Source organism: Dermochelys coriacea, chromosome 28 (assembly GCF_009764565.3).
Source record: "Dermochelys coriacea isolate rDerCor1 chromosome 28, rDerCor1.pri.v4, whole genome shotgun sequence".
Classification (NCBI taxonomy): domain Eukaryota; kingdom Metazoa; phylum Chordata; order Testudines; family Dermochelyidae; genus Dermochelys; species Dermochelys coriacea.
Genome location: NC_050095.1, coordinates 2,781,428 through 2,803,765, shown reverse-complemented (window position 1 = coordinate 2,803,765; position 22,338 = coordinate 2,781,428). Strand labels below are relative to the sequence as shown.

General features: G+C 45.5%; 3 protein-coding genes and 1 pseudogene across 5 annotated transcripts in view; 2 read left to right on the top strand and 2 right to left on the bottom strand.

The window, feature by feature from the left end:
• The window catches only part of LOC119849428 (zinc finger protein OZF-like), a 776,365-nt gene that overhangs the window by 406,147 nt on the left and 347,880 nt on the right, over positions 1–22,338 (bottom strand). The gene's annotated exons all lie outside the window — the stretch shown is intronic.
• The window catches only part of LOC119849371, a 1,398,949-nt pseudogene that overhangs the window by 1,059,828 nt on the left and 316,783 nt on the right, over positions 1–22,338 (top strand).
• The window catches only part of LOC119849376 (zinc finger protein 420-like), a 3,142,523-nt gene that overhangs the window by 3,008,639 nt on the left and 111,546 nt on the right, over positions 1–22,338 (bottom strand). The gene's annotated exons all lie outside the window — the stretch shown is intronic.
• The window catches only part of LOC119849401 (zinc finger protein 883-like), a 273,312-nt gene that overhangs the window by 203,530 nt on the left and 47,444 nt on the right, over positions 1–22,338 (top strand). The gene's annotated exons all lie outside the window — the stretch shown is intronic.

The following is a 22,338-nucleotide window of genomic DNA, read 5'->3' as shown; positions in this document are numbered from 1 at the left end:
ATACCTCGCCTGACGCATCCTAGCACTGCATTAACTATTTCATGGCCGCAGTACATTGGCAGCTTATAGTTATCCTGTGATCAACTGATACACCCAAGTCTTTCTCTTCCTCTGTCACTTCCAACTGATAAGTCCCCAGCTTATTGCAAAAAATCTTGTTGTTAGTCCCTAAGTGCATAACTTTGCACTATTAATTTTCATACCATTTCTATTACTCCAGCTTTCAAGGTCATGCAGATCTTCTTGTATGATATTCCTGTCCTCCTCCATATTGGCAATACCTCCCAGCTTTGTGTCCCACTCCCACTTCTTGTGCCAAGGTCACTAATTAATAAAAATGTTGAATAAGATGGGTCCCAAAACTGATCTCTGAGGAACTCCACTAGTAACCTCCCTCCCTCACTGTTCAGTATAACCCCTTGTAGTCTCCCCTGTAACCAATTCCTTTCATTTCTCATATTAATTCCCATCTTCTCCAATTTAATGAATTGTTTCCCATGTGGAACTCTATCAAATGCCTTACTGACATCCAGATAGATGAGAGCTACTGCATTTCCTTTGTCCAAAAAATTAGTTACCTTCTCACAGAAGAAGATCAGGTTTCTCTACCTTTTGTAACACCATGTTTTATTTATTTATAGTGCTGAAGGCTGGAAGGAACTGTTAGCAAGAGGCTGAGAATGGCCATGTGGAGGTTAGGGAGCGGATGGCAGACAGTGTGGAGGTGGGGGAGGAGATGCAGCATTGGAGGTGTATCTGGGATTTTGTTTTGTAGGATTCCTTGTCTCTGCTCCCTGTGGCTATGGTGCATTCCATACCAAAGAAGCATGTCAGCAGATTTGTGGCAAGTATCTATTATTTTGCACTAGGGGCCAGGTCCTTGCGGAGACAGAACCTTGGTTTCATTTTAACTTGTACATGCTCAGCAGCTTCTGGAATTTGGTTCAAAATATTTACCTGTTTCCCTGGCCTGTTCTTAAAAGTGCTGCTATAGAAAGTGGGGAGGGGCAGAAACTCACTGCAGGATCAGTAGCTCAGTCCCTTAGGTATTTATAGCTCATCGGAAGAAGGACGGGGATTGGTGGGTGTCTGGGGATTTAATAATAAACACAGAAATATCATCGTTTTTAATGAATTTTCATCTTCTAATTCCCATAATCCATTAATAATCTCTGGCTTCCCCCTGGGAGTCTGGGGAGGGAGTACTAGTAATCTCCTTTGGCTAGCGTGGAACCTAAGGCAGAAGGATCTTTCAGTGGCTGGCTCAAAGTCACCGAGAGTGAAATTCACTTCACTGGATAAATCCCTAGTTGCTGGGCTCTGCAGAGGGGTGGAGAGGTGTATTCCATCCCCCATTCCTGGGCATGGACCCCCACACACAATCCTCACCCCAATCTCAGACACTACCCCAAACTTCCCCTGCAATTATGGACCCACTTGATCCTGCCAGAGCCATCTGCCATGGGACCTAGAAGGGGGAGAGCCCCAGCTCCAGAACTGCTACCCTTTCACACAGCCCCCATGCTGTGTTAGAGTTGCCCTGTGTTAGAGTTTCCAGTCTGCAGATGGGTCTAGCTGTCTGGGGACCCAGCCCATGCACCCACCACACACAAACTTTCTCACAACACTCATCCCAGGATGGGGAAGGACCATCTGGGGCTGGCTGCAGTCTCCCCTTGCTGTTGTGAGAGGAAAGGGGAAGAGGACACAAACATACCCAGGGATAGACGGGAAATGTAGTTTCTTCCAGGGGCTTGAAAATGTTTGGTTTAGGGTCCTGAGCTCTGTCTTCCTGTTTGTCTCCTTCTGCCGCTTTCAGATCTCTTGGAGAGGCAAGGTGGGTGAGGTAATTTCTTTTAGAACCAATTAAAAATACCTCTTTTTGATATCCTGGGACCAACATGGCTACAACAATTCTTTTCCCTTTGTACCCCCTCCCACTCTCACCTCCCCCTCAGCTGAGACTGTCTCATGTGATTCAATCCTGTCATTGGATTGGATCTTGCCAGCACTAACGGGAGTGAAAGCTTGTGTGCATTAATGACAGCAGCAGCTCTGGGACTTGGAGACATAGGGAGAAGAGATGGGAGTTAGCAGGTTATGTTTGTGCTGGGTGTGAGTTATTCGTGGGAATTCTGTGCCACCACGTGCACGCAGAATTCACGTCCAGCACAGAATTTCTTTTTTTTTTTTTTTTTTTTTTTTTTTTTTTTTTTTTTGCATGAAGAAGATATATTCTGCTTGAGAAGTCCTGCCGTTCTGCCTTTCACCCAATAGAGGCCCCTGCTAGCACCAGCCAGCTAGGCAGCTAGGTTCATCTTGGTGGGAAATTGTTGCCCTGAGCTATACCCCAAATGGGAAGAGAGTTAGTGGGTGCAACTTGGGAGAGTCCTGAGACACGGCTGCCTCTGGGGGTGGGGAGAGGGTGGTCATTCTCTACTTGCAAGAGGGTGTGGAAGGGGCACAGGAGGAGCAAGGGTCCACTATGGAGACTGTCCAGCCCCAGGTTACCCATCCTAGCTGCTTCTGCCCCCACCCTACCCCAAACCTCTTCACCCCTCCAACTATCAGCTGCCAGTCTTCCCTCGCTGCTATCCCTTCCTGACTGCCAGAGAACTTCAAAGCTCTATCCCCTTCTCTTTGCTTCTGAAAGTCGCCTTGCCCAGGGCTTTGCTGCCTGTGTGAATGGCAGATAGGGATGGGAAGCTATCACTTTCTGCGTATTTACTGAACGTTCATCTAGTCACTGACACCTTCATTAATGCAGAGGTAAGGTTGCCCAGCAGTATGTTGGGCCCTGCCAGAATGTCAAGTTCAGCAAAAGTCAAACCTCCAAAAACTTAGAAATACAGAGATAATGTACCCGCCAATGCAACCATAACTCTGCCCCCTGGAGCTGGCAACAGACACTGGATGGTATCTGCCTGCACTCTAGCTGCACTCACTGTGTTAGGTATAGCTAGATAGAAAGGTACAGGCATTAGTTAGAACAACTTGGTGAAGGTGTGATTGTGATATGAGAAGATCTGGGTTTGAGTCCCCCATGTGTGCATGTGTACCATAAGATTCCAGGCTGTATCATTTCTGCACTAAGCTGTGCATGTTGTCAGGAGGAAACAGGGGACTGTTTGCCATGGGGATGGTCAGCTGTGAGATGGGATCTGAGAGCACTCTGTGTGCTTAACGATGGGTAAGTGAATGTAGAATGTTAGCTGGAACTTCTGTGAATAAGGATGAAAGAGTTGTGCAATGGGGTGAAGAGGTGTTCAAATGACCAAGGGTGTGGCTGTTTCTGGGGAGCAGGCTCAATGTCTGAGTGTAGAACAGGTGTCCATAACTCCTGTACAGCGCGGCTCACCTAGAACCCAATTTCGTTTTAGCAAACATAAAGTGCTTGGTTCTGTGCCATGGTTGTCATTTTCCCTAGTACTTTAGTGATAGGCACTATCTCAAATGGCCGGGTGCACATAGCTGTGTTGTAGGAGTAAAGAAAAGGTCATTGCTCATGTGGGTCAGAATTAGGATTACATTGGTTTGTACTTTATATCTGCATTTCCTGATTATTACAAGTTTGAGTTTTGCTGATCTCTCTTCTGAAGGGGCACCAGACAGCTCCAGACTACTTTAAATTGCGTTAATCAAGTTTTTTGGAAGTGAATTTCCTAGCTTTTGCACAGAACGATGTTGACCAGAGGAGTTAGCAGTCCTATAGGCAGTTGTGGGTCTCGTGCAGGTTTGCGTTCAGAGGCACAGAGAAGTGCAATGACTGCCATGGGCCTGCTGGGTGACCTTGGGTAAGAGCCAGAAATAGTCCCCATCCAGTGCTCTCTCCACATAGGTGCTGGGTGATTCTGAAGTGCTGCTCCCCTCTCCTGTACTTTTTGTTACAGTGGAATGGAAATAATGGTCATGCTTTCAAATCTCTCTCTCCTTCTCCACCTCCTCCTTCTGCCACCATTTGCTGCTCAGCCTCCCCTTCTTTCAAGTGTTTGTCATGGGCAGTTGGTAACAGAGCCAGTGAGAGAAATCTCAGACGTGGTCTGAGCTCCAAGATCTTGACAGTTTAATCACATGGTGGTTACAGAAACTAATTACATGAGAGAAGACTGGTGTTTGTCTCTCTCTCCTTCTCCACCTCCTTCTCCTGCCACCATTTCCTGTTCAGCCTCCCCTTCTTGTCCATCCCATCCAGCCCTCTCTTAGCACTATAGAAGCCAGTAGCTGTCTCCTGTCCTAAGACTGATGATACAAGCAGTCCACCAAGTTTCCCTACACAAGCTAGAAATCCCTTTACCCTGGGACCAGCACTTCCCCCAGGTCAGTCTTTGTTCCTCAGGTGTTTCCAGGAGTTTTTCTTGTGTGAGGACTGAGGCCAAGAGATGATGTCACACCCCACCTTAGGTAACTTTTCCATATGGCCAGAACCCTTTGTTCCAAACTCAGCTGCCAGTCCAGTTTGTGGAAAAATACGGGTACCAAAATGGAGTTCAGTATCATGTGATCTGGTCACATGCCCTTGCATGACTTGCTGAGTCATAGTAGCCATGACTCATAGTCTGGCTGAAACATTCACAGGAAGGCTAAACTCTTCCACGATCCATTGTCTTTGTTGATGAGCCATCAGCACTGTCTGGCTTCTTCATTGTTGTACCTGAAAGGCTAGTTGTGGATGTTACCCAGAGTAAGCACATTGGAAATGCAGATACATAGTCAATATCCAAAACTTCATATACAAACATGATCTATGCACACAAATAGGATAATGATATTCAGCAAATCATAGCTTTTCCAATAACACCGCACATAATGCATCTTTCACAAAATGCATCATAATTATGTCCTAATCATATTATAATCATACCACTATGCTGAATACGGGATGTAATGTCAGATAGGGCTTAATTTCAAGGCACAGGAGTTGGGAATGGAACTTCCCCTCTTTGTAGAACTGGAAATAACTCTCCTGCCAGGGCTGGGAAAACTTCTCAGACTCCCAGTGCTGGAGCCTGAATCTACTGACACTTCATTCCTTACCACTATGCCTAATCTTTGTGGCAACTGCAAACTTTATCAGTGGTGAATTTATATTCTCTTCTAGGTCATTGATAAGAATGTTAAATAGCACAGGGCCAAGAACCAATGCTTGCGGTAACCCGCTAGAAATAAATCCACTCGACCATGGTTCCCCGTTTACAATCACAGTTTTTAATCTATTTAATGTATGCCATGTGTATTTTGTATCATTCTAGTTTTTTAGTCAAAATATTGTGCTGAACCAAGTCATAGAATCATAGAGTATCAGGGTTGGAAGGGACCTCAGGAGATCATCTAGTCCAACCCCCTGCTCAAAGCAGGACCAATCCCCAACTAAATCATCCCAGCCAGGGCTTTGTCAAGCCTGACCTTAAAAACCTCTAAGGAAGGAGATTCCACCAACTCCTTAGGTAACGCATTCCAGTGCTTTACCACCCTCCTAGTGAAAAAGTTTTTCCTAATATCCAACCTAAACCTCCCCCACTGCAACTTGAGACCATTACTCCTTGTTCTGTCATCTTCTACCACTGAGAACAGTCGAGATCCATCCTCTTTGGAACCCCCTTTCAGGTAGTTGAAAGCAACTATCAAATCACCCCCTCATTCTTCTCTTCCGCAGACTAAACAATCCCAGTTCCTCAACCTCTCCTCATAAGTCATGTGTTCCAGTCCCCTAATCATTTTTGTTGCCCTCCGCTGGACGTTTTCCAATTTTTCCACATCCTTCTTGGAGTGTGGGGCCCAAAACTGGACACAGTACTCCAGATGAGGCCTCACCAATGTCGAATAGAGGGGAACGATCGCGTCCCTCAATCTGCTGGCAATGCCCCTACTTATAAATCCCAAAATGCCATTGGCCTTCTTGGCAATAAGGGCACACTGTTGACTTATATCCAGCTTCTCATCTACTGTAACCCCTAGGTCCTTTTGTAACCTTTTGTCATATGTCTTACAGAAGTCTAGGTATATTTCATCAATACTATTAGCTGCAACCAAACTTTTGATCTCATCCAATAAGGATATCCAGTTAGTTTGATAGGATCTATTTTCTCTAAACCTTTGTTAATGGGTACTAATTATATTACCCTCCTTTAATTCTTTATTAATGAAAACCAGTATCGGCCGCTCCATTATCTTGCCCAGAATTGATGTCAGACTGACACTCTTGTAATTAGCTGGGTCATCTTTTACACTTTTTAAATATTGGCACAGCATTAGCTTTATTCCAGTCTTCTGGAATTTCCCCAGTGTTCCAAGTTCTAATTAAACTCAACATTAACAGTCCATCACGCTTCTCCACCAGGTCTTCCAAAACTCTTGTATACAAGTTATCTATCTGCTTATTTAAACATTTCTAACTTTAATAGCTGCTGTTTAATGTCCTTGTGAGCTATTGTTGGAATGGAAAGAGTGTCATCATCAACATCTTATGATACGACTACATCATCTGTTTTTCTCCAAACCCAGGAGAGAAATATTTACTGAACACTTTTACCTCTTCTGCATTATTTTTGATAATTCTGCCATTTCCGTTTAGTAATTCACCACTACCATTGTTAGGATTAAATTTGTACTTAATATAGTTTTAAAAACTTTCTTCTTCTTTTCATTGATTGGTCAGTGATTTCTGATAGCTTCCCTTACCAGTTTTCTACAGTTCTCATCTTCTAACTTATATTCTTTACTGTTGACTTCCCCTTTCTTTCTTATATTTTATTTGGAGAGTGTTGGGATTCCTACCAGGGAGCCACCAGCAGGGTGCAGAGACAGCCCCATCTCCTATATTAAGCTCTGGCTAGTAGTTATGTGATAAATGTGAAGACTCTGTCTGTCAGCTTGGAGACACAAAGGTTCTCTCTTTCTACCCTCTGATGCCTCCTGGCTGCTCTAAGCAAGGTGGGGTGGGACTCTGTTAACATGTGCCTCCTGGAGCTTCCATTTACCTGGTGCTGCTGTTCCATGAATAGTGGGGTTGTGAGTGGGGCAGCAGGTACTGAGTGTTGGACTCTTGCTCTTTCAGGGGCCAGTGACTTTCGAGGAAGTGGCTGTGTATTTCACCAGGGAAGAGGGGCCTCTGCTGGACCCCACTCGGAGAGCCCTCTACAGGGATGTCATGCAGGAAAACTATGAGACAGTGGTCTTTCTGGGTAAGGAGTCCTGTCCCCTGGGTTATTAGAAGCTGTGGGGTCTCTAAAGAACCAGTGTAGTTATAACCTTTATTCATCATACAAGTTTTGACAAGTTTCCTTGCCCCCCTTTTTTTGCCTTATCTCCCACCCACTAGAATAATTTTTGGACATGTGCCTTTTTAAAATTGCATTTAATGTATCCTTATTGGATAAATTAATAACTACATTAATAACTACAGCTTTAATGCCTTTTCCTCATTTTAAGAGGAAAATATGCCACCTGTAGAATTCTAAATTGAGTAAATAGGTGTATGACTCATGCATGGCTTGTGTGACAGTCAGAGGAGCTCATCATTTGATAGGAGAGCACATAATGTTGCCATTGAGGACCCCACAGGTGAAGGGAGAACAGAGCCGTAGGAGGGGAGGAGAAGGGGGGAGTAAATAATTCTGGGGTGCCAAGACATGGGGAAGGTGTCTTTTTCAGAGACAGTGGCCGTGCTTCAGTGTAATCAGCATCCTGGACAAGCTGGAGCGGCTATCCTGTCTAACTTGAAGCAAAAGCCAAATGAGTCTCCCCACCAATTTCATCTACGGTTAAGTGCAGCCTGGTGCAGTCACATGAAAGAAGACACAGATGAACCAGAGTATGTTAGCTTGTTGGTTAATAATTCTCTTCCCTACCTATAGGAAAGGGTTATCATGCATATCCGTGATGGGATCTCCCTGGCTCTTCTAGCCAAGGTCCATACCCAGGGAAACCCTAAAGCAGGTCGGCGTGGAGCCCCAGTTGCAACCTTACAAGAGCCACAGGCTACTCCCACAGTGAGGATTGAGGGTCCTACCGGGACACCTCAAGGGCAGAACCGGACTAAGCCTAGGTCCCCTCAATCTCAGTGCTGGGCCAGTAATTCCAATTCATGGGACAATTGACAAGGGTGTGTATTCAGGCCCTGAGGGGGGCCTCGAGATCATGTTCCTTTTTTTGTAGTTGCTGTGCAGAACTCCTCATCTTCAGGGTTCTAGATCACTACTGCTTCATCAGGAGGAGGACCTCTCAGTGGTGTCAATGTTCAAAACGGTACAGCAAACCCTGGAGACCCAACACCAGGATATCCAAGAACTCCGGATACACCTAAAGGAGATGGTGTTGGGCGATCAATGTCCCAATCCTTTAAACCAACCAGTGGCCTCTGTGGACTCAACCCCTCCTCTCAATTGGGTGGCTTATTCTCATGCAGGGTCAGCTATCCCTGAGGAGTTGGAGGTGGAAGAGCCTGAAGGCTACCCACCTATCTATCCTATAGGTTACTCCACATGATGCCAGAGGCCCCAAGGAGCATCACAACCCCTTTGGGAGACACAAGTGGAAGACTCGCAGTATCTATAGTGGTAGGGGGCCGCCCCCTAAATTTTATTGTAGCTACTGGAGCGGCAATCAGTATAATCCATGTGAAGGATCCTAAATCCTCTGTTTTGGCACCTGGGAAAGCAAAGATGCTATCAACGTTGGTAAACTACCAAGTTATGGCCATGCTATCTAAACCTATCCAAGTACAAATTGGTCACTTGCGTAAGACCCGTGTCTTTGCACTGCTCACCTTGTCAAACCCAAAAAGTAATCTGTTGGGGTCTGATTTCCTAGGTAGGCAGGAATGCATTATTGATTTGTCTAATCAATCGTTGTGTCTTACTACAGAAGAAGAATTGGGTTGTGTCAAGGTTCCTTCCCCACTCTGAATTCTAGGATGGAGATGTGGGGACCTGCATAAAAACCTCCTAAGCTTACTTTTACTGGCTTAGGTTAAAACTTCCCCAAGGTACAAACTATTTTACCTTTTGCCCTTGGACTTTTGCTGCCACCACCAAGCGTCTAACACTGGTTACTGGGAATGAGTCTGTTTGGAAACATCTTTCCCCCCAAAAATCCTCCCAAATCTTACACCCCCTTTCCTGGGGAAGGTTTGATAAAAATCCTCACCAATTTCCATAGGTGACCACAGACCCAAACCCTTGGATGTTAAGAACAATGAAAAAGCATTCAGTTTCTTAAAAGAATTTTAATAGAAGAAAAAAGAATCACCTCTAAAATCAGAATGGTAAATACCTTACAGGGTAATTAGATTCAAAACATAGAGAATCCCTCTAGGCAAAACCTTAAGTTACAAAAAGACACAAAGACAGGAATATTCATTCTATTTAGCACAGTCTATTTTCCCAGCCATTTAAAGAAATCAGAATCTAATGCATATCTGGCTAGATTACTTACTGAGTTCTAAGACTCCATTCCTGTTCTGTCCCCGGCAAAAGCATCACACAGATGGAGAGAGAGGCTTTGTTTCTCCCTCCCCCCAGCTTTTGAAAGTATCTTGCCTCCTCGTTGGTCATTTTGGTCAGGTGCCAGCAAGGTTATCCTAACTTCTTAACCCTTTACAGGTGAAAGGGTATTTCCTCTGGCTAGGAGGGATTTTAAAGGGGTTTACCCTTCCCTTTATATTTGACACGCCTCCCAGATGGGGGGGAGAACGCTGGCTGGGATTTTGTCCTGCAGCTCTAGGGATGAAACAGAGTTAATAAGACACATGCACCTTTAAATATACTACCAACACTATTTTCCACATCTCAAGGACGATTTTAACCAGTTGATTCTGGGAAACTCACAGGAGAGTGCATCAGCCACTTTGTTAGAAGCTCCTGAAATGTGTTGGATGTCGAAATCAAAATCTTGGAGACCTAAACTCCACTGAATAAGTTTTTTATTATTTCCCGTGGCAGTATGAAGCCACTGTAGTGCAGCATGGTTCATTTGCAGGTGGAAACGCTGTTCCCAAACATAGGGCGTAGCTCTTCCAGAGCGTAGACAATGGCGTAACATTTTCAATGACTGACCAGTTGTTTTCCCTCTCAGACAGCTTCTTGCTGAGAAACGCTACAGGGTGGAATTCTTGATCTGGTCCTTCCTGCATTAAAACTGCTCCCACACCACACTTGGACGCATCTGTGGTTACTAGGAACGGTTTGTCAAAGTCTGGGGCCCTTAGTACAGGGTCAGACATGAGTGTCGCTTTAAGCTGGTTAAAGGCCTTCTGACACTCTTTGGTCCACTGAACAGCATTTGGCTGTTTTTTTGGTTAGGTCTGTCTGTGGGGCGGCGATTTGGCTGTATTGCAGTACAAATCGTCTGTAATCGGCCAACCCTAAGAAGGATTGAACCTGTTTCTTTGACTTTAGGACAGGCCACTTTTGGATAGCATCCATTTTGGCCTCTAGGGGGTTGATAGTTCCTTGACTCACGTGGTGTCCAAGGTAAGTCACTCTGTTTAGGCCTATTTGACACTTCTTAGCCTTAACAGTTAGTCCTGCTTCCCTTATGCGCTCGAAGACTTTTTGTAGATGTTCCAGTGTTCTGCCCAGGAATCTGAAAATATGGCCACATCGTCAAGGTAGGCGACTGCATATTCTCCTAATCCCGCTAGGAGACCATCTACAAGTCTTTGGAAGGTGGCGGGTGTATTCCGTAGCCCGAAAGGGAGTACATGAAATTCATACAGCCCGACATGAGTGGTGAAGGCTGACCTTTCCTTGGCAGAGTCATCTAGCAGTACCTGCCAGTACCCCTTGGTTAAGTCCAAGATAGAGATGAACTGGGCCCATCCCAGTTTCACTAATAGTTCATCTGTGTCGGGCATTGGATAGTTGTCTGGGCGAGTTACAGCATTTAGCTTACGGTAGTCCATGCAAAAACGTATCTCCCCATCTGGTTTGGGAACTAGAACCACTGGAGATGCCCATGCACTGCCAGAGGGGCGGATTACACCCATCTGTAACATATCCAGGATCTCCCATTCTATAGCAGTTTTAGCTTGAGGAGACACCCAGTAAGGTTGGACTTTAATTGGGTGAGCATTACTTGTGTCAATGGAGTGGTATGCCCGTTCAGTCAGTCCTGGGGTGGCTGAGAACATCGGTGTGTAGCTAGTGCACAGCTTCTGGATCTGCTGTTGCTGCATACGCCCAAGAGTCATGGAGAGGTTCACCTCTTCTACACCACCAGCACTTTTCCCTTCGTAGTAGATGCTGAGTGGCCTGAAGGTGTCATCTCCTCCCTGGGCTGTAAACTGACAAACCTTTAATTCTCTGGAATAAAAGGGCTTTAGAGAATTAATATGATATACCGTAGGCTTTCGGTTGGAGGTGGGGAATGCTATAAGATAAACAGCTCCCAGGCGCTCCTGGGCAGTGAATGGCCCTTCCCACGATGCTTCCATTTTATGGGCCTGGAGTACCTTTAAGACCATGACCTGGTTCCCTACTTTGAAGGAACGCTCTCTGGCACGTTCATCAGGCTTTTTGCTGTTTTTTTGAGCATCCTGTAGGTTTTCTTTAGCAAGGGTTAGAGAGGTTCGGAGGGTGTTTTGTAAGTTGGTTACGAAGTCCAGAATGTTAGTTCCTGGAGAAGGTGTAAATCCCTCCTATTGCTGCTTCATCGAACTGTAATGGCCCCTTAACCTCATGGCCATATACAAGTTCAAATGGTGAAAACCCTAAACTAGGATGTGGTACAGCTCTGTAGGCAAAGAACTGCTGCAACACTAGGTCCCAATCATTGGAGTGCTCATTTACAAATTTACATATCATGACCCCCAAAGTTCCATTAAACTTCTCCATCAGGCCATTTGTTTGATAGTGGTAAGGAGTGGCAACCAAGTGATTTACCCCATGAGCTTCCCAAAGGCTTTCCATAGTTCCTGCCAGGAAATTAGTTCCTACATCTGTGAGGATATTGGAGGGCCAACCTACCCTGGCAAAAATGTCTGCTAGTGCCTGGCACACACTTTTAGCCCTGGTGTTGCTTAGAGCTACTGCTTCCGGCCATCGGGTGGCAAAATCCATGAAAGTCAGTGTGTACTGCTTTCCTCTAGGTGTCTTTCAGAAAAAGGACCCAGAATATCCACAGTTACTTGCTGAAATGGAACTTCAATGATGGGGAGTGGCTTGAGAGGGGCTTTGACCTGGTCTTGGGGTTTTCCCCACTTTTTGGCATACCTCACAAGACTGGACATAGGCAGAAACATCCTTGCTCATTCCCTCCCAGTGGAATGACCTCCCCAACCGGTCTTTGGTCCTGTTCACCCCAGCATGGTCACTAGGATGATCGTGGACTGAACTCAAGAGCTTGACCCGGTACTTAGTTGGAACTACCAACTGTCTCTGAGGATGGCAGTCTTCCTGGTGGCCACCAGAAAGTTTCCTTGTATAAAAGTCCTCTTTCTGCAACAAACCTGGATCGATTAGAAGAGCTGAGAAGTGGTGGATTGCTCTGTGTCACTGTCCAAGCTCTCTGGAGGCTTTCATCTACTTCCTGTTCGGTCTAGAACTGTTCCCTTGATGCTGGAGACATCAGTTCCTCATTGGATTGTGGACCTATGCTTGGTCCTTCTGGAAGCGATGTAGGGGATGCGGCTGTTTCTGTTGACTGTGAACCGCTCTCCGCTGGTGCACTATGTTGGGATTCAGGCTCTGACTGAGCCTCTTGTGTAGGGTTATCAGCTGCTGCCGGTTCAGGTTCAGTGGAGCCCTCTAGTGTTGGGGTTGCAAGAACTGGATTCAGTGCTGGCCATGGGTCTGGTGCTAGTTGTTCCGCCGGTTCCGGCTCTGGCTCTGTCTGGGTCTCTTGGACTGGATCCACTACTGTTGTTGCAGACATTGGCCTGGGGTCTGGGTCCATCACCTCTGACCGGTCCTGGTAGAAGCTTCTGGAACAGAGCTAGGCATGACTGCTTGTTTAGCCTGGCTGTGGGTGACCATTTCCCACCTCTTGGCTCGCTTCACATGATTGGCCAAATCTTCTCCCAACAGCATGGGGATGGGATAATCATCATAGACTGCAAAAGTCCATGTTCCAGACCAGCCCTTGTACTGGACAGGCAATTTGGCTGTAGGCAAATTGAAGGAGTTTGACTTGAAGGGTTGAATCATAATTGGATCTCTGGGTTGATTAAATTGGGGTCCACTAAGGAAGCATGGATAGCCAATACTTGTACTCTGGCGTCCCTCCACGCGGTGACTTTCTTCCCGCCCACACTCTCAGTTTCCCTCTGCTCGAAGGGTATCCAGGAGGTATTTCGGCCTGAGGACCTCTGGCGTGATTCCAGTGCAATGAACTAATCTGTTGGGGTTCTTGGGGCAGTTGGACTTTATATGCCCTGGCTCATTACATTTAAAACATCGTCCAACTGACGGGTCACTGGGGCGAGGGGGTTTGCTGGAGAATGGTGTGGCAGGACGATAAGGTGTCTGGAGGGTTCCTTGGGAGGTAGGTGGGGACTTGGGCTGCCCCCGGTAATAGGGCATGGTCTGAGGTTGTCCCTTCTGGTATCTGCTCCAACTGAGCACAGTTTTTTCTTTTCTGCCACCTCCACCCATTTTGCTCTAGTCTCCCCTGCCTCAATTACAGTTTTGGGCTTCCCAGCTAGGATGTGTCTTTCTATTTCTTCAGGAACCCCCTCTAAGAATTGCTCCATTTGCATTAGGAAGTGCAAATCTTCTGGAGATTTAAACACTTGCTCCTGATATCCAGGCATCCCAACATTTCACAATGTGGTAGGCATGTTGGGTAAATGACACGTCTGGTTTTCACCTTAGGGCTCTGAACCGCCGACGGGAACACTTGGGTGTTAGCCCCATTCCGACTCTCGCCTTGGTTTTAAACAGTTCATACTGGTTCATGTGTTCCTTAGGCATTTCAGCCACCACCTCAGCTAAGGGTCGACTGAGCTATGGCCTCAGCTCTACCATATATTGGTCTGTAGAGATGCTGTACCCAAAGCAGGCCCTTTAAAAGTTTTCTAAGAAGGCATCATCGCCTGTCTTGTAGGTGGGGAACTTTCTGGGATAGGAAGTGGTACCTGGAGAAGGATTGCTAGGGTTTGTTGGTATATTCTACTGAGCCTTTGCCTTCTCCATCTCCAGTGCATGCTTCCTCTTTTTCCTTCTCCTCCCAGTTCTTTGTCCTTTGCCTCCATTTCTCTCCTGTGGGCAGCTTCTAGGGCTTTTTCTGCCTCTTTTGCTGCCTCCAGTCTGGCTAACTCCAATTTGTGTTGTCTCGTGGTTTCTGTCATCTTTACCTCTCCGTTGTTAACTAACTTTACACCTGAAAGTTAGAAATAAAACAAAAAAACTTGGCTTGTAAAATTTTGCTGAGCTGTAATAGGATACCTATATTCTCTGATAGTGATTGTCAGCCTACAGAAAAATCCTTAAAAAAACAACCCCAACACCCTTAACACCTTTGTCTCCAGGCAAAGAGACAGAAAACCCCTCTGGTTGCTCTTAGGTAAAAAACAACTTGAGGTCTGTGAAGACTTGTGAATTTCCCTGCAGGAGGTTAACTACCCTGCCTTTAGGTAAAGAAAACTCCAGCTCACAAAAGACAATTCCCTTTTGTCTCTGCTGTGGCCACAAAGCAGAGGGAAAAAACACTAACTGCTTTAAGTTTAAAACCTGCTTTCCAGCAGCCCAAAAGGAAAATATATATTTTCTTTTCAAATCTGTGCTCCTGGTTCAAAAAAAAAAAAAAAAAACTCAAAATTGATCTCAAAATGATTTCAGGTTCATCCCACTGCTCTGCCACCATGTCAAGGTTCCTTCCCCACTCTGAACTCTAGGGTACAGATGTGGGGACCTGCATGAAAACCTCCAAAGCTTACTTTCACCAGGTTAGGTTAAAACTTCCCCAAGGTATAAACTATTGTACCTTTTGCCCTTGGACTTCCATTGCCACCACCAAACGTCTAACACTGGTTACTGGGAATGAGTCCATTTGGAAACATCTTCCCTCCCCCCAAGTCTTACACCCCCTTTCCTGGGGAAGGTTTGTTAAAAATCCTCACCAATTTGCATAGGTGACCACAGACCCAAAGCCTTGGATCTTAAGAACAATGAAAAAACATTGTTTCTTACAAGAATTTTAATAGAAGTAAAAAAGAATCACCTCTGTAAAATCAGGATGGTAAATACCTTACAGGGTAATTAGATTCAAAACAGAGAATCCCTCTAGGCAAAACCTTAATTACAAAAAGACACAGACAGGAATATCCATTCCATTCAGCACAGCTTATTTTCTCCATCATTTAAAGAAATCAGAATCCAACGCATATCTAGCTAGATTACTTACTAGGTTCTAAGACTCCATTCCTGTTCTGTCCCCAGCAAAAGCATCACACAGACAGAGGTTTTGAAAATATCTTGACCAAAATGACCAATGAGGAGACAAGTGCCAGCGAGGTTATCCTAGCTTCTTAACCCTTTACAGGTGAAAGGGTTTTTCCTCTGGCCAGGAGGGATTTTAAAGGGGTTTACTCTTCCCTTTTATATTTGACAGGTTGCCTGCTAGTGGTCACCCCAGTGGAGGGGCCAGAACCAGATGAATACCACCTGGACACATTAATAGCCAAATGTGCACTCTATCCAGAATTAAGGCCTTAACTTTGCAAACATGCTGATGCCTTTGCTAAACACAAACATGACCGCGGGTGCACGGTAGTCACTATTGTTGTGGATGGGGGAAGACTTGCCCGCCCAAAAACAATATTCCTATCCAGACCAGGCTAATCCTTATGTAGCCAAGGCTATCAAGTCGTTGCTGGCACAGGGAGTCCTGCATAGATGCACTTCTACAGCCAACTCCCCAGTTTGGCCCGTAAAAGAAAGCAGATGGTTCTTGGCACCTCACCATTGATTACAGATGGTTAAATCAGGTTATCCCTATTTGTGCCCCTACTGTGGCAAAGACACCAGACTTCAGAAAGTCCTTTGACCCGGAGGCTAAGTGGTTTTCTGTGCTAGATATCAGTAACAGCTTTTGGACTTTACCAGTGGCCTGGGAGTAGCAATACAGGTTTGCATTTAGCTTCCAGGGAGTCCAATATTCCTGGACTAGATTACCAGAGATATAAAAATAGCCCAGCATCATTCCATGCTCAGATGTGGCAAGTCCTGATATGATGATTTTCTAAACAAAGTCTGTTTTATTCCAATATGTAGGTGACCTTTGCTTAGCAACTCACACCAAGGAGGAGTATTTGGCAAAGCTGGATGAGTTCCTGCAAATTCTTAAGGAAGCGGGTGTAACGATGCTGGATCCCAACTGAGAGTGCCAATTCAGGACAAATTGCTTAAAGCAGGGCAGTTACAGCCCAAGGCTGGGGTTTCTATGCACACCAAGGCAAACCAAACCAGTCAAAACAGAGAAGACTTTGGTTTTACCCCACTGGCTAACCACAAGTCACACAAGAAATCCCTTAGACATTCCAGTTTCCCAGTATCACCACTAGTACCACTCATTATGGGAACAAATGGTTATGAAAACCAATAACCCAGTAAAAGAAGAGGTTCTCTTGATCCCAAAGGATCAAGTCCCAGACCCAGGTCAATATACAAATCAGATCTTCCCCACAAATCATGCTGTTGCCAATCCTTTAGAATCTAAAAGGTTTATTCATAAAAAGGAAAAAGATACAGATGGGAGCTAGAATTGGTTAAACGGAATCAATTACATACAGTAATGGCAAAGTTCTTGGTTCAGGCTTGTAGCTGTGATGGAATAAACTGCAGGTTCAAATCAAGTCTCTGGAGCATATCCACCGCTGGGATGGGTCTTTCAGTCCTGGGTTCCAAGCTTCAGTGTAGCAAAGTCCCTCCAGAGGTGAGAAGCAGGACTGAAGACAAGATGGAGGAGCTGCAGCAGCTTTTTATATTCTCTTGCCATGTGGTCTCTTTCTTTCTTTGTCCTAAGCGCAAGCTGTCCATCCCATAGCCTGGAAAAACCTCAGAGTTGTGTCCATAGGCATGTCCCTGCATACCTTGCTGAGTCACAAGGCATATCTGCCTTTTTTCAATGGGTCAGTTGTATTGCTGATGGTCCTTAATGGGCCATCAAGCAGGCTAGGCAGAGCTGACACCAACTTGTCTGGGTGTCACCCAGAAGCATAGCATAAGTTTGAAATACAGACAGTATAGAGCCAATACTTATAACTTTAAATACAAAAATGATACACATACAGATAGCATAATCATAACCAGCAAACCCTAACCTCGTCTTAAACACCTCATTTGACCCCCTTTATACAAAATTTGGTGCCACTACAGGACTTTGGTTGAAACAATGATCTATACGGTCCCAGTTCACGTCGATAACATCACAGTGGGATTAAAAGGGCAACACTGCCAAGGCGCAAGTAATGAAAACCATTGTCTCTCTTATGTCTTACTCTGACAAAATGGGGTTGAACTCCCTCACAGCAAAAGGTGGAGGCAGTCCAAAAGTTGCCAATACTAGAGGACCTAATGGCATTAAGATCTTTTTTGGGCTTAACTGGGTTCCACAGGGATTTCATTCCTAATTTTGCTTCCATTGTAAGTCCCTTGTACCAACTGCTAAAGAAGGATGTTCTATGGGAATGGCTGAACACCACATGGAAGCAGTGTCCTGACTGAAACAGGCCCTTGTCAAGGCTCCGGTGTTGATTACTCCAAATCCTGAGATACCTTATCACCTGGAGGTGGCTGTGAGCGTTAATGCATTAGCAGCTGGTGCTTCCCAAGAGAGGCATGGAAAATTCAGACCTGTGGCCTGTGCCTCATGTTTAATGTCTCGAGTAGAACTTAAATATGACAAATGTGAGAAGTACTTACTGGCCATTAGTTTGGCAATACAGCATTTTGCTTTCCTAACTGGCCTCAGCTCAATTATATTACTCATCGCACACACCCCTTCAGTTTCTGCTATCTAATTGGGTTAAAGATGGTCAGGTTTCCAATGCCCACCTAGCCCATTCGGCATTGTTGTTACAGGAGAAGGATATCGCAGTAAAACCTGTTAGGATACCATCTTTGCTGCCCACAGCCTCACTATAACAAGGAGAGCCCCGTGACTGTCCAGACACGAATGAACATAGTCCAAAAGGAATGGTAGAGAGTCTTCTTCCTGCCTCTAATCCAAGAGAGAGTCCATTAAAGGACAACACTTGTGGACGGATCAAGCTATCATGATCCTCAAGGGAATTCGTGCACTGGCTTTGGGATTTATGTCTTTCCTCCCAAAGGAGAGCCTTGGGGAAAAAGCTCTCATGTACCCCACATTCGGCCCAATATGCTAAGTTAGCAGCAGTGGCTTGTCCACTGGAGTATGGTGTACAGGCCTCCCTTAAAGCCTAGTACCAGTGTATTGGTCTGTTTTGAGACTCCACTTAAGTGTGCTGTTCTCTCACCGAGTTCCTGCCCTGTTGGGAAACAAATGAGTTCACATCCTCTGATGGGTCCCCAATCAAGTATGCATCACTGTTAAGATACATCTGTAACCTGGCTTTAAAAATCCTATCTCAGGATGGCCTGCCATGGTGAAAAAGGTCAAGGCCCATTCCAAATCAGAACCCTGTGTGATCAAGAATGGAAAGGCCAATAGCCTAGCCAGAGAGGGAACTCGATCAGGGGAACCTTGGAAAGAAAAAGACTTAGGACACTCCTTCATAATCCTTGTTTCCATTGCTGCTCTCTATTTTTGTGTGCACTCTTCAATAAAGAGCTTTGTGTTCAGATCTTGCTGGTGTTGCCCATCTCTCTCTGGTCAGACAATGAACTGTGCCATCTGGGGTTTGAGTCCTCGACACTAGTTCTGTTCTCTTGGCACAGATCTCTTGGCACAGCTCTGGCAGAGTTCTGGAGGTTGTGTGGAGGGTTTGGCCCACAGTGACTGTTATTGAATCACACCAGGATGAGTGATGCACTGAAAGGGCCCCTGCTTGAAGGTCAGCCAGTGAGCTGGGGCTGCTGTTATTTTATAGCCAGCAACGGAGGGCATATGTCCCTGACACTTTTCCCAGGATCTGCCTCTCAGTGCCTTATTCACTGCAGATTGGAGTCTTATTCTAGCACCAGGTTGAGGATTTCCCTGGTTTAGTTGCACACTGCAATCTGATTGAACAGTGGGAAGGAAAAGCCTGGGCTTTAGTACATTTCTGAAACTCTGCATGCTCGCTGACATCTTTACGTTCCCTGTGTGTCAGGGTAACGTCCACCTCTGATTGTGGCTTGAATGAACAAATCAATAATATAGCAATGGAGGGCACTAAAAGAAAAACTAGATGAAAGGAACTTTTGTGCAATAGTTCAGCCTTTGTGCTGGGATAATATAGTGAATTCCAGCACTGGCCATGGGGGTAACAAACCTTAGCCTGTTATTTTGCCTTTAGCCAAGCTCTTGAGCATAAAATCCACTGTTCTTAATGGGGATAGGATTCAGTAATTAAATTAAAAAAATATTCAGGGAAGTAGCTGTAAGTAGTCCCCAAAGGTTTGTGTTCACATCTGTTCAGGATTGAGGCATAAAGCAGAAATGGAGGGAGGGTCTCTAAATTTAAATCAATTTTAGAGATAAATGTGTTCAAACACAGCGAGACTTGATGTTGTTTCTTCCATACAAGTGATCCCCAGCTCCTTCCCCCAAGCCTTAGGTGGGGATTAGCTGCCAACAGCTGCAGCTGCTGCTCTGAGGGGAGCAGTATAAGCTATCTGCCCATGGAGCAGCCCACCAGCTGGTTGTCCTGGGGCAGAAGGTGAGTGGCTGGGCAGGGATGCTGCACTGGCTGGGGTCTGAACTATGAACAGGGGTCTCTGGAACCTGCCTCCAATGGGGGGTGGGGGGTCGAGGATGCTGAGGCAGTGGAATTGGAGCATCAGTCAGTCATCAAGAGTCAAAGCTGCTTGGGGCGTGAGCATGGGGGGGGCAATGGTCCTAGTGGATTTGTGCATCCCTTTTGCTACTTGCCCACAACAACTTGGCAGCTCCCAGGTTTTTTTTTTTTTTTGCACTACAGCTGTGCTCTGTGGGAAGGGACTTCTAGGAATCAGTATTTCCACCTGCCTTAAAGGGTCATAAAGGAGAAGGAAAAGTTGATGCCTTAGAAAAGTCTGTATATTAGCTGGATGGGAGGGGGTCTAGAAACCACTCAGCTATAGTCTCTTTTCCCTGATTTCCTTTATAAAATCTGAAGCAGGGAGCAAGAGTAGTTGCCCTCTCTGAGGCTTGAACTCAGGACCTTCAGATTATAAGACTGACACACTGCCAACTGCACTAAGAGGAGTTTGGAAAGATTTCAGTTCAGCGCACATAGGATCTTCCTACATCAGTGACTGGATCAGTGATGGAGCCTGGGTGTGCTGGAAGAAGCAGGGAGATCCGATACCCAGAGACCTGTCCTGGCAGCTTTCTTAGCAGCAAATAAATAAATTCTCCCTGACAGTGAACAATCGACCTGGAGCTAATGGCAGGTTCACAAGCTATACACCAACCTCCCATTTTAGAACTTACTCTCATTACTCTAGTACAGGTAGTTCCATGTGAATTAGACAAAGCAAATTGGGGGAAGCTACATATACAATATAAACCAGTGCTCCAGGTAAGGCTTGAACTTGTAACCCTAGCACTATTCCCCTTTGCACTAACCAGTTGCACCACTGCAGGTGCTTCTTACACACAGTTGGGAAGGTTTCAGAGTAGCAGCCGTGTTCATCTGCATCTGCAAAAGGAAAAGGAGGACTTGTGGCACCTTAGAGACTAACAAATTTGAGCATAAACTTTCATAAGCTACAGCTCACTTCATCAGATGCATGTAATGGAAAACACAGTGGGCTGATTTTACATACACAGAGAACATGAAACAATGGGTGTTACCATATACACTGTAATGAGAGTGACCAGGTAAGGTGAGCTACTACCAGCAGGAGAGTGGGGGGGAACCTTTTATAGTAATAATCAAGTTGGGCCATTTCCAGCAGTTGACAAGAACATATGAGGACCAGTGGGGGGAGGAGGGGAAACAAACATGGGGAGATAGTTTTACTTTGTGTAATGTCACATCCACTCCCAGTCTTTATTCAAGCCTAAGTTAATTGTATCCAGTTTGCAAATTAATTAATGCTATGGGTACCCGCATGGCCCACAGTATGCCAACATTTTTACGGCTGACTTAGAACACTTCCTCAGCTCTCATCCCCTAATGCCCCTACTCTACTTGCACTACATTGATGACATCTTCATCTGGACCCATGGTGGAATTCCTCAAGGGCTTCTTTGCCATGATTTCCAACAATTTCCATCCCACCATCAACCTCAGCCTGGACCAGTCCACACAAGAGATCCACTTTCTGGACACTACAGTGCTAAGCAGCGATGGTCACATAAACATCGCCCTATACTGGAAACCTACCAACCTCTATGCCTACCTACATGCCTCCAGCTTTCATCCAGACCAAACCATATGATCCATTGTCTACAGCCAAGCTCTACAATACAACCGCATTTGCTCCAACCCCTCAGAAAGACACACCTACAAGATCTCTATCATGCATTCCTACAACAATATCCACCTGCTGAAGTGAAGAAACAGATTGACAGAGCCAGAAGTGTATCCAGAAGTCACCTACTACAGGACAGGCCCAACAAAGAAAAGAACAGAACGCCACTAGCCATCACCTTCAGCCCCCAACTAAAACCTCTCCAACGCATCATCGAGGATCTACAACCTATCCTGAAGGACGACCCATCACTCTCACAGATCTTGGGAGACAGGTCAGTCCTTGCTTACAGACAGCCCCCCAGTCTGAAGCAAATACTCACCAGCAACCACACACCACACAACAGAACCACTAACCCAGGAACCTATCCTTGCAACAAAGCCCGTTGCCAACTCTGTCCACATATCTATTCAGGGGACACCATCATAGGGCCTAATCACATCAGCCACACTATCAGAGGTTCGTTCACCTGCACAGCTACCAATGTGATATATGCCATCATGTGCCAGCAATGGCTCTCTGCCATGTACACTGGCCAAACTGGACAGCCTCTACGCAAAAGAATGAATGGACACAAATCAGACGCCAAGAATTATAACATTCAAAAACCAGTCAGAGAACACTTCAATTTCTTTGGTCACTTGATTACAGACCTGAAAGTGGCAATTCTTCAACAAAACAACTTCAAAAACAGACTCCAATGAGAGACTGCTGAATTGGAAATTAATTTGCAAACTGGATACAATTAACTTAGGCTTGAATAAAGACTGGGAGTGGATGGGTCATTACACAAAGTAAAACTATTTCCCATGTTTATTCC